Genomic DNA, 12,308 nt, shown 5'->3' with positions numbered 1-12,308 from the left:
GGGAAAGCAAAGCCCCACTCAGCTACTAAGATGGCCACCTCCATACAGAAACAAGACATAGTAAGTCTGTAATGGGGTGAAGACCAGCAGCAGGAATACCTTGCCAAACCTGATGACTACAGTAGTCCTTTGTTCTCTGCATGCTAACATTAGCCACATCTTCCATAGTTTAAAGCTGCGTACACACGTGCAATAATTATCGTTCGAAACGAACGACTAACCTGGGAGGGTAAGAGACAGATGGTAAAGCAAACTCTCATTTAATCGGCTGCTAAGATGCAAGTGAATCTTATCCAAGGCGCAACCGCCGCGTACACTGCGTCACGCGTTGGATCGGTCAGTGAAACTTGTGTGTACGGACATTCAGTGATCGTGAATGGTTCTGCAGTACACTTTCTCCTTTACATGTCACTTCCTGCTTCATTCAAACGATAGTATCTAGCGAGTGTACATTATCGGTGGATTATATTTGAACGATCGTATTGTTACAGCATGTACAGGATTGTGCACAATACGATCATTCAAATATAATCATGAATAATCCTTAGTCGTTCGTTTTCTAACGACAATTATTACACGTGTGTACCTAGCTTAAGTCCTATACCGACTTTGTTTATATCTTGGGTAGCTTCTCTTTTTTTATGGCAGGTCTCATGGTGGTGGTCTGCAGCAATCCCCAATGTATAGAAATTTCAACATGGAAACGACGTCACATCCCTTAAAACAAATTCAGCAGAGGAAAAGAAACTCCAAAGTTCACAAGCAGTGGTGGTTCAGCCATGTTACAATGGAAGAGGACATCCTAGACTTGATCCACATCTTCCAACCTCTATTATTGGTTCATTTCCCAGCCAAAAACATCATCAGACATAGAATGTGGTAGTTGATAGGAGATATGGAGTATAGGAAGTCATGTTTGGTCTCTTCAATGTATAGGTAAATGAAAGGTCACCATCTTCCCCCAAACCCGGGGGAGGACGGCACCATTGGCTGTTCACCCCTTGGGGGTCATCGAGCATACTTCCTCTGTGAACCTGAGACAAGAAGCTACAATAATTGGTACTTCATGTGGAATATGCAGCCTAGGAGAAAGCGTTCCCGTAGAATATCAATCATGCTGTGAACCTTATGCTTGAACTTTGAAATGAAGAACCACTGTTGCTCATTAGGCTGAAAGACAAGGTTTGGCTGAAGCCCCCATGTCTTACCGATAATTGGAGAAATTGCCAGGAATCCTGTTGGAGATCTGGATGATAGACCAGAGGCTACGTTGACCTAACCAGCGAAGGGGCATCAAATTGCTGATCCAGCCAACAAGGAAGAAACACCATTGAGATAGGTAAGTATTTTGTTTCTGGGATCTCTACTGATCCTGTAATTGGTGACTCCAGTAATGGCGCTATAGTACAGGTAGTCCCAAAGGACATCCAACATAGAGACGACTCCTAGATATGAACTGAGCTTCCCTGCTCCCTCCTGTGCAGGACAGAGGCTTGATTGGGGGTGGTTCGCATGACTTGCATAGGAAATCTTTTGCTAAACACAGCTGAGGTTGTGGCTGATTTTAAGGACTGGGCTCTTTCTGCAGCCTCTTGCAACTCTTTAATGACCAAGACAAACTCTGCAGTTGTTTCTTTTTGCATATCAAAGCACAGCTTGCTCCAGAAGGTAATGAATGTCTAGGCTTTTGCTTTGTTTGTGAATGGCTGACAGTGAGTATTTTATACAGTAACTGACACCATGCTGTCTAATAAAATGTTCAGACAAACATCTGTCCTAATTGCATTTAATAAAATAATGTACCTGTTCCAACTTACATACAAATTCAACTTAAAAACAAACCTACAGTCTTATCTCATATGTAACCCGGGGACTACCTGTATTGCTCAGGTGGGTATCCTATTGGTGACAATGGTAGTCTTTGCCTATATGATGGCACAACTTCACTTTAGAAGCCAGGGTGAGGACGCAGGAGCAAAATCAGGGGCCAAGCTCATGCACCCTTTAACAGAAGATGGCGGAACAAGGACCTTCATGGCAGGATCACCGGGTATTATGAAGTTATATTAACATAATAAAGCAGTGTTTCTCAACTAGGGTTCCACTGGAGGTAGCTTGAGGTTCCTTGAGCTATGAGCAGTTTGTGACTCTCTGATCAGTAACCATTGACATCAATTATATATTTTGGTGTCTGTAAGGGTGACATTCTTCTCTCTGACCACCATGCTCACATATACCAAACTGTTATTCCAAAGATTACTCCATGTTAAAAAGGCTGAGAAAGAAATCCTAGCTGATGGGTTTCCATGCACTATAATTAAGGAGTGCTGAGGACAGTCATAAAGCAATGAGGGTTGACCTATACCGACCGACTGACCGAATAATCTGTTTGGCTGCTACAGATTACTATTGTCTATAGAATAAACCTAATTAAGGTTTATTGTATTGCATTTTATATTCTGATTTCTCATTTTTTTGTTCAGCGCTTCTTTTTGGGGTTGTTCTGCCTCTGTCTGAGATCACAATGGTATCTGGAGAGATCCTGCCTGCCAGGAGGATGTGTGCTGGGAGCTGAAGCCATGGCAGAGCCTCGCACCAGCGGGCACCGCTGCCAGCCCATGCAGATGAGTAAATAAGTAAGCCAGCAGAGTTCACATAACCCTGGGGACAGCCACAGGACACTGTCACCGCCGATCAGCGTCACTGTCACTGGACCTCACTGCTGCCCCATTAAACACAGCTCCGGGCTCATGTAATTGGCTCAGACTGAGGGTAACCCTTAAACACGAGAACGTGGCTACCAGCACTCATTTGCAGCAGGTCCCAGACTCTTAACCCTTCGCCTACTGCCGCCCTGCGAACGCACTTCACTGGCATCCATCTAATCAACAGTATGACGCTCAGCCGGTTACAGTGTATCTACACCCAAGAAGACAAATGTTATATGGTGCAGAATACCAGTCCTCAGACGTGACGACTGCATTTGTTTTATTTTTTCAGGCTTTTTGCTTTATTTTCATCCTGCATCTGCCAGGGTGACAATGCTCACTCAACATCTACTAGATTATCTATTGCAACGACTGAAGATATGACTACAGAACACCACACTTCCTCTATAAATGGAAAGGTTCTGTAGATCTCATGTCTGAGAATGATGTAACTGATAACAGACATAGGAGGGCCAGGAAGCTATGCAAGATTTCTGGCAGGATTACGTTCTTTTTTGCACTTATTGAAAGGATATAACAAAACCAATATATAACAGTCCGAAATGGAGCAAATGAGTAAAGTGGATGGTTAGGGTGTAGGGTGGGGTCATTAGTGCCACTGCAAAATTTACAATAGAATCTTGTGGTAGATTTACTGCATGCTTTAAGCATCTCTCAATGTTCACTCAGCACATTCACACAATGGAACAACCTCATCCCCTGGCTGGAAAATTTCCAGCATCATCTAGCCCCTTTCTTCCCAGGCTGATCGCACCAACAGTCATCATGGAGACTCAGCATCACCTAAAATTGCCTAGGGTGGAGAAGATAGACAGCATGAGAGAACCTGGGTGATCCAGCAAACCTGGAATGGATTCCTTACAATCTTTTGCAGGTTTGCCATATTCTCCCATAATAGTCTGTCTATAGAGAAGTAGAAAGCAATATTGGATGATAAACATTGAATTTGCATGCCGATGAATGGGAAAAGGAAAGAAAACAAGTAAGGTAACTTATCAATTATCTATACCCATTTTGTTACTTTTTTTTAGATATATTGGAGGAAATAAAGGCCCCGGCCTTTTTGCTGTGTCCGTGTCCCATTGAAAAGGGAAACTTTTATATTACTATTCCAGTGACAGATCTAAAATATTGGATCTCCCGTGTGCCCCTGCCTAGAGCCATATCTATCGATCACAGCCCCATGCACCAGCCCTTGCCTTGAGCTACTATTGTCCATGTCTTCAAGTTTTCACTTGCCAATTAGTTCTAACTTATAAAACAACCATTATAAGTACAACCAATTGCTGCATTTTGAATGATATCTGGGATACATTTCATGCACTTGCTGTGCTAAATGCATGTACCAGAGATAGGCAAATGCACTCTGGTTGGGTTTGTTTCGGGTTTGGTGAATGTTGTTTGAAGTTAGACCTTTTGAAGTTACCCTGCCAAAGTAAAAATTAAATGTGGAACTGTTAAGGTTCACTATTGTCTACAAGCCAATAGGAATCAATGGCCGATGTTTACCTTGTCAGCAGTAATCATTGACGGTTGTTACCTAGCCAACCTTCTCAAAGTTTGTCCTCCCAAATTTCACATAAAATTGCGATATTTGCAAATGGTTGAAGCTCAAGTCAATCCAGCTGCAGGATCCAGCTCAAATCCCCTCTTTATTACATACCTAAGTATAACAAATCTAGGTGAAGACTCATCATATCCTAAATCTGTCTTTATACCAAATTGTCAGACCTCAGGTGAGAGCAGAAATCAGGTGGGATAAGAAATATTTGCTCTGTTAGTTGAGAAGCAGGAAAGAGAGGCACACATGTACTGGTCTGTAGTGTGAGAAGGTTCTTCTTGTAGTTGACTCCCATAACTGTTTATTGAAATCGTCGTCCTTACAAGGTTCTGGGGAGTTCAGATGGCTGCATCATGTCCAAATCTAACATTTTGATTTGTCCTTGGAACAGGAAAAGAGGTGACATATTCCCATTGGGACTATTGTTCTGTTGACCATGGTCAAGATTTCCCTTACTTTGGAGGCTCTTCTCTCAAGACTAGGCCCCATAATCAATGGCATTCTTGGGCCAGAACACAGGAGAACTACTCACTGATTATCATAGGCGTCCATAGGAGTTACATGGTAGGTTAGGTTGAAAAAAAGTTATCAGCTTCAACCACTAGGCAAGTACATAAATCCCAGATATAAAACCCCATGGACATAGTTGGTCCAGAGGAAGGCAAAAAAACCCTGGTACAATTTGCTTCAACAGGGGAAAAAATCCTTCCTGATTCCATGGGCAATCAGATGTTCCCTGGATCAACAGACTCTGTTATCTTTACTTTAAAACCTAATACCCAGTTATATTCTGTGCTTCTAGAACTCATCCAGCTTTTTCTCAAAGCAATCTATAGAATTTGCTGAAACTACTTCCTGAGGGAGCCGATTCCACATTTTCATAGACCTTACAGTGAAGAATCCCTTCCTTATCCGGAGCTTAAACTTCTTTTCCTCCAGACACTAAGATTGCCCTCTTATTCTTTGTAATGATCAGAAAGTGAATATTGGTGAAGAGAGTTCTCTATATGGACCATTTATATATTTATACAGTGATTATACCCCCCCTTAAACATCTCTTCTCAAGGGAGAATAGATTCAGCTAATCTCCCCTCATAGCTGAGCTCCTCTATTCCCTTTATTAGTTTAGCTACCCTTCTTTGTACTCTCTCCAATTCCACAATGTCCTTTTTGTGAACTGGTGCCCAAAACAGGACTTAAATTCCAGATGTGGTCTGACCAATGCTTTGTACAGGGGAAGGATTATGTCTCTCTCTGCAGTCTATTCCTCTTTTATTACAAGAAAGTACTTTGCTAGCTTTAGATATTGCAGCTTGGCATTGCATGCTGTTATTAAGTCTATGATCTACCAGAACCCTCAGATCCTTTTCCATTTTTGACTCCCCCAAATGTATTCACCCTAGACAGTATGAAGCATGCATGTTGTTAGCCCCCAAGTGCAAATCTTTACATTTATCTATATTAAATGTAACTTGCCACTTGGCTGCCCAATCAAACAGTACATCCAGGTCTGCTTGTAGATTATAGAAATCCTGTATTGACTTAATTCCATTACATAGTTTGGTGTCATCTGCAAACACAGAAATGGTACTTTTAATCCCAAACTCATATATATCATTTATAAAGATGTTAAACAGTAAAGGTCCTAACACTGAACCCTAATACACCACTAATAACCGTAGACCATTGAGACTATAAATCATTAATTACAACTCTCTGGATGCGGTCTTTAAGCCAGTTCTTAAGCAAAGTCCAAGTACACTAAATAGACTGCTACTCCACTGTCTACCTGTTTACTTACTTCCTCATAAAAAGAGAGTAAATTTGTTTGACAGCGTTGGTCCTTGGTAAAGCCATGTCGACTATCACTTATATTATTATAAGAAACTCCTCTATGTGGTTCTTTATCAAACTCTCTAGGGCCTTTCCAACTATGAATGTTAAACTAACCAGTCTGTAGTTACCTGGTAATGACTTTGCTCCCTTTTTGAAGATAGGAACCACATTGGCCTTACGCCAATCCATAATCGATTGGTACCACGCCAGTGATTAAAGAGTCTCTAAAAATTAGAAATTATGGCTTGGAAATAACTGAGCTCAGCTCTTTGAGGACACGTGGATGTAATCCAGCCGGTCCTGGTGCCTTGTCAACCTTAATTTTTCCCAGCTGTTTCTTAATCATATCAATTCTCAGCCCTTGTGACTCATTTAAGGCAGTGAAATTGCTATTATGAATTTGGACTTGAGCTCAGCCATTTTCCTTTGTGTACAAGGTCCTGAAGGCCCTTACAAGCTCCTGATGACCTCAAGTGGCTCCATCATGATGACTTAGTGCAAGGGACAGCAACAAAACTAGTTGGTAGGTCAGGTCTACAACTTCCAATCACTGGAAGTTGTGCTATGGAGGGGCCCGGGATTACAATTCATGCCAAACTAAGCACATAGTAAGGAAATAAATAGGATTTATATGCAAAGGGAAAGAAACGGAGGGAGTTTACAGGCTGATTTGTGATGAAGCAATAGTAATTATGTATTTATCAAACCGATACATACATAATCAGTTAAAGATAGTAACATATTCGTTTAGACAGCCGATTGTATAATCATGGGGTGGATACTGTACTAGACATATATACAACTAATACTTTACAGTAACTGTCGCAGTCTTAAAAACCTGACGCATTTCGCCAGTTTCGGCGTCTTCAGAGGTGTATGAAAGCGACTTAATGGTCTATACAATAGATCAAAAATAATGTGTATAATATGTATGTATAATTGTAAACAAGAATATTGTTGATGAACATATTGTGACATATATATAAGTGCATTGGTACTATAAACATGTCAGCAAAATAGGTTATATAGCTGCTTGTAAGGAAAAACATAAGCAGAAGTTTATAAAACTTAAAAACTTGGTCCCCCATCCAAAGGCACTGTATTGTTTCTTTTACAGAATGAGCCACCTCACTGACCAACATGGCAGCTCAGGAGGTGGAAAGAAACTGAGCTAAGTTTGATTTTTACAGAAAAGTTAAGATTTCCAATTAGCTTCAGCTACCTTTACTTCTACCGACATACAGCTCATCGGTACCTCAATACATCTTTATCTATGGTCCTCTTGACCTTCTGATGGTTGTGGTGGGTTGACTTGAACTTCTAACTCAGCACAGTCATGCAGTGGAGTTCTTTTTTTAAACAATTTTCATAGTAAAGAAAGGAAAATTGATTTTGTGTAAAACAAATGATGTTTCTGTCCTGCCGTTGTGCCACCTTAATATATTCTTCATTTATGGTGGCCATTATGTATCCATTCACTTAATGTCCATTCGCCCATTTTATTCTGTCTCGGTTATAAAGTGACTTTCTGATAAATTGCTGTTGGTGTTCTCTGAATGTTCTGTTTCCTTGCCGGATTCTCCTCACCTCTCCCTCCCTTCTTCTCCCTCTCTGGATGGATTGGTTGTGTCAGACTCAAACAGCCGTGTCCCTTCATCCCCCCCAGCTTGGTGCTATCATTTATCCCGATCACAGGGGAGAGGGGACCTGTCAGGGCAGCCTCATGTCTCGCTTTCCAGTTCTGCACACAGAGGGTATGACAGAGCTGTGAGTGTGTGCTATTATGTGGAGCGGGGGTTTAAATGCGCCTCAGTATGTCTAGGTGCTCACTACAAATGTCTTTCCATTTGACATCTAAGGGTACCAAGATACAGGAATAAATTATTTACTTGCCATGTACCATCGGCTATAGAATAAGGCACCAGGTCAGAACATGCAACAGTCTTTCATCTTACATGGCGGCCATGCTTTGAATATGTTGGTCATGCTAGATTTGATATGGAACCAACTTAAGCACACCTTTATGTAAACCAATTCCAATTTTTCCAAGTAAGAATTAAAGTTATTTGCTGTGTCCCCAGTGGGGAAATTGCTCCTTCTATAGGTTCATCATTTTCACCAAGATTGAAAGTTGGGAGAAAAATGGAACATTTTCAAGTGTCACAGAACAGGAGGTGATATCTTGCTATGGAGACCATTGTTGTGTTGACAACAGTCAAGATTTCCCTTACTTTGGGGAGTCTTCTACCAAGAGAGGAAGTCAAGGATAATGTTGCCAATGGTAGACAAACAGCATGCGCCATAATTAAATGGCACCCTTGGGGGGTTAGCACTAACCTTTACTGTATGTATGCCCAGGGATATTCTTCCCCATTTTGTGGTTTCCTCTTTAAGGTTAAGTAGTGGGGATGTTGGAAGGAAGCAGAAGATTCTTTATTGTTCTAGGAACATAAATCCCTTTCACTTTGCTTTAGTTTTATGGTTTGTAGACTTTATAGGTTTGTAGCTCAACCTATAAAGAAGATCACATGCCTCCTCCAATAGTGTTAATTTTTACTGAAATATTAATAATGCAATGGTTGGGTTTTCAATTCAATACACAGAAATAAAGTTTTTTAACAATGAACACTCATTTATGTTTTTTACATTATGATGGTCACATTCACATATATAGATCCAAAGCAAACTGTGAATAGACTACAATGTCTCCTTCAAGCCAAATGTAAAGTGTCACGATGTCACGTACTGACATCCACCCACCCCACCCAAGACCAAACAAAGGGTATGTGACTTGGCAACTGGCAGCTCAGGCCCAAGCACAGATTCCTAGGGGAGTTCTGACAGTAAGCAGACGAGCATGGAAAAAGTAATTATGGGAACAATATTGGTTTTCATTCAAGAGAACCTGCCATACCGTCCTGAATTGCCAAAAGAAGGGTCTCCAAATCATCCTTGTGACATCCTCAAGCAGCTTACTGGAAAGTGAAGTGGTCAAATGATCCTTCGTACTTAGAAGCATTGGGTATTTACAGGGAGTTGACGGTAAGCAGAGGAGCATGGCAAAAGTAATTATGAGCATATTGTTGGTTTTCTTTCAAGAGAACCCCTCATGTTGTCCAAAATAGTCAAAGGAAGAGTCTCCAAAATCAATCTTTGTGAGTTCCTCAAGCAGCTTTCTGAAAAGCTCAACAAAAGGTCAAAGGTATAGTAAATAAATCAATTACTGCAATAGATTGTGCTATGGAGTATGATGCATCGCATGTAATTTACCAAACTCCCCCAACCTTTCCTACTAAACGCCAGCACCAGTTCAAGCAGTTAGGTAGTCATCTGCTCAAGCTGAAAAGTCCCGGCACAGTTGAGTACATGCAGTTTTTCTCCATTGGTCCCAACAGAGAAGCCACCTTTTTGCACTGGGGCCAGCAGAGAAAAGCTTGCATGGAAATAGCTTCTTTATTGTGACTGTTGGCCACTGTGATCACAGGGCCGCAAGAGTCCTATTGAGGTCTATAATAGGAGAACAGAAAGGTCAGCAAAAAACAAAAAAACAAAAAACACAATCTTACAGAATGCAATATTTAAAAAATTCAAAACATTGTTTATTTTACTGTGTATAATTATCTTTTAAAGAGTTTCATTTCTCCCATGGTCCGCTGTCTAACTTCTCTTCCCTATACAGCAGCATTGTCTCTTATCCACCTGGATCATAGGGATATTATACAGATCTTTTGGCAGTTGGATTGGAGTTGTCCTTTACCACAACCTTACTGTTGCAAGTGTCTTGGTATCCTTGCAGCAGCCTTTTATCTGCTGGCGGGACATGGGGAAGGTGACCCCAGCTAGTCCACAGGACTGGTTCTGGCAGGGACAGGGCAGCAGAGATCTGATGATCAGAGAAGGAACTGATTAATGAGCCATTGCCCATGTCTCTTCGCTGCCAGGCCCCGAGGCCTGATCTGCTAGATACTGACTGATAGCCATCTGAATAGGTCACAGGTGAGTTATGTTAAGTGGTGCGCGATCGTTTTTCCCATCGTTATGAAAAACCTATTAGTGTGCATGGATCAGTGCTCCCATCCCTGGCACCTGTCCACAGGCCGTATGCTTGGATTTATGCTCATTCAATGCTTAGGAGCCTGTGCCACTACAGCTGTGTTCATCTACTATCATATGGGGTGCGTGACTGCACTGACAGCAACCAACTGGAACTCTGCTTTGCCTGTTCTGACCTCTGCAAACATGTTGCTAGTGGTTACAGCACTTTAGGCATTATAAACTGTATGCTAAAGGTAAGAACCTTTCCTGAATGCATTATATATACAGAATGTTACATTCTCCCTTGAAGGTTGTGCAGCTACAATAACTGGCCCACCATCCATAACTGGTTATCCATCAGCAGACCAGGCAGATAATGCAGTGTTATCATTTAGGTCAGACATGAGCTATAGAATTACTGAAGAGATAGAAAACTTCCATTTAGATTAGAGAATACTTAATAGTTTTTGCTAAATACCCATTCATAGGAAAGAATATCAGTGTTTTTTTCTTGTACAGGATTAGATAAATAAAGTCATGCATTTTCCTTTAAATATTATAAATACAGACCACTATAGCGTTTAAAAGGATAAGTGCCTGAATCTATTTTGATATCAGCTTTGTTCTGTACAGCACCACTCAGAGGGGAAGCGGTGTCACTCGGAGCCAATCAGGCTTTGCAGAATGTGCATGTTTAGACAGGGTGCATGCTGATGGAAGGAGAATGAACAACCATAAGCAAAGGGGTGGTGTATCATTGTGTCATTAATCAGGTAATATCCAATTATCAGACTGTAGGCAGTGGACAGACAACTTCATTTCTACACAGAGGAAGTGGTGTCACCCTGCTGGCTGTGCCAATTGGCAGATGTATAAATTGAAAAAGGTGGCAAAAAGTATTAGAAAATTCTCTAATCCTTATCCAAGTCAGCACCAGGTCTCCTTCTCCCATCGTGACCTACAGGTAATAAGCGAATCCAGCTTTTCCATGTACATATTTACAAACACCCTATAGTATATTATAAATGCACATTATTCAGAGAATCACAGAATTATTCAAAATAAAGTGATCCTGTCAAGTCTTAAACATTACCTTTATCCTTCCCGCCAATGTTCAACAGCCCACTGTATATGGAGGATATGACAGTACCAAGCTCAGGTTGTCCTGCTTCTTTGCACTTTGAAAGGAGATGACGAGCACAGAGATAAGCTGCGTTTTCTCTTCCTAACTGCATGCTTCTTAAAAGACCATGAACTGGTTGACTCCTTGTGCTGCTTCTCTTTCCCCAAGTCTGAGCTCTGCTATGCAAGAACTGAAAGAGGTTGATATCTGGTAAATACAGGTACTTACACTGCTTGTATATCGAAAATCAATTTACTGGTATAATAATAATTACAGAGCGCCATTTTTTTTGTCTTTATCTATCTGGAGTTCATCTTGAACTATGTAAAGGATTATATCACCCCTCATCCGGTCTCAAGATAAGAGAATGAATGGTAAAAAAAGTATTATGTAATTACCAGGGTTTTAAAGAACAATGTGCCAAGTACTCTGGAGAGTGCTTTATTTAGTAAATGTGACGCGGGGGTTTACAAATACTCTTTGAAATTGATAAAACTTATTCTGTTAGCAGCTTGAGTCACTTTAGTAAATCGTGGAAATCTAATGTGATTTTGCTAGACCCTCTCATTGGGTTAATGATCGGCTAACGCACACATTCAATAATACTTTAGGAAAATTTGATGCTATTTGGGATCCCTGGAAAGAATACAGATCACACTAGATGGGTATCGCTTCCATGTAACAAAGTTTTGTTTTTTTTTTACTCCTCCACCCCCTTTCCTCTTGTCCCTGTCCTGTCCACTCCTTTGGCCTCTTCAGCTTAGCCTTCGGCCATAAAGGGATGTTTGCTCATGTCAGATTGGTATTGTGCATTCTGAAAGCAGGTGAGGCATGTTTGTACTTCTGTTATTACTATTGTTATTATTATTTGTATTATTGTTATGTCATTTTCTTTTCTCTGAAAAACTCAATAAAAACTTGAAATACAAAAAAAAGTAATATTATTGCAAAGCTGGTACATTTCCCTGTATGCACAAAGAACAGTTTCACTTTACCTTTCCAGGTAAGAGAGGCCATGAGATGC

The sequence above is a fragment of the Pyxicephalus adspersus genome, chromosome 7 (assembly GCF_032062135.1).
Source record: "Pyxicephalus adspersus chromosome 7, UCB_Pads_2.0, whole genome shotgun sequence".
NCBI lineage: Eukaryota > Metazoa > Chordata > Amphibia > Anura > Pyxicephalidae > Pyxicephalus > Pyxicephalus adspersus.
The sequence above is the reverse complement of the archived record's forward strand: the minus strand, read 5'-3'. Positions refer to the sequence as shown.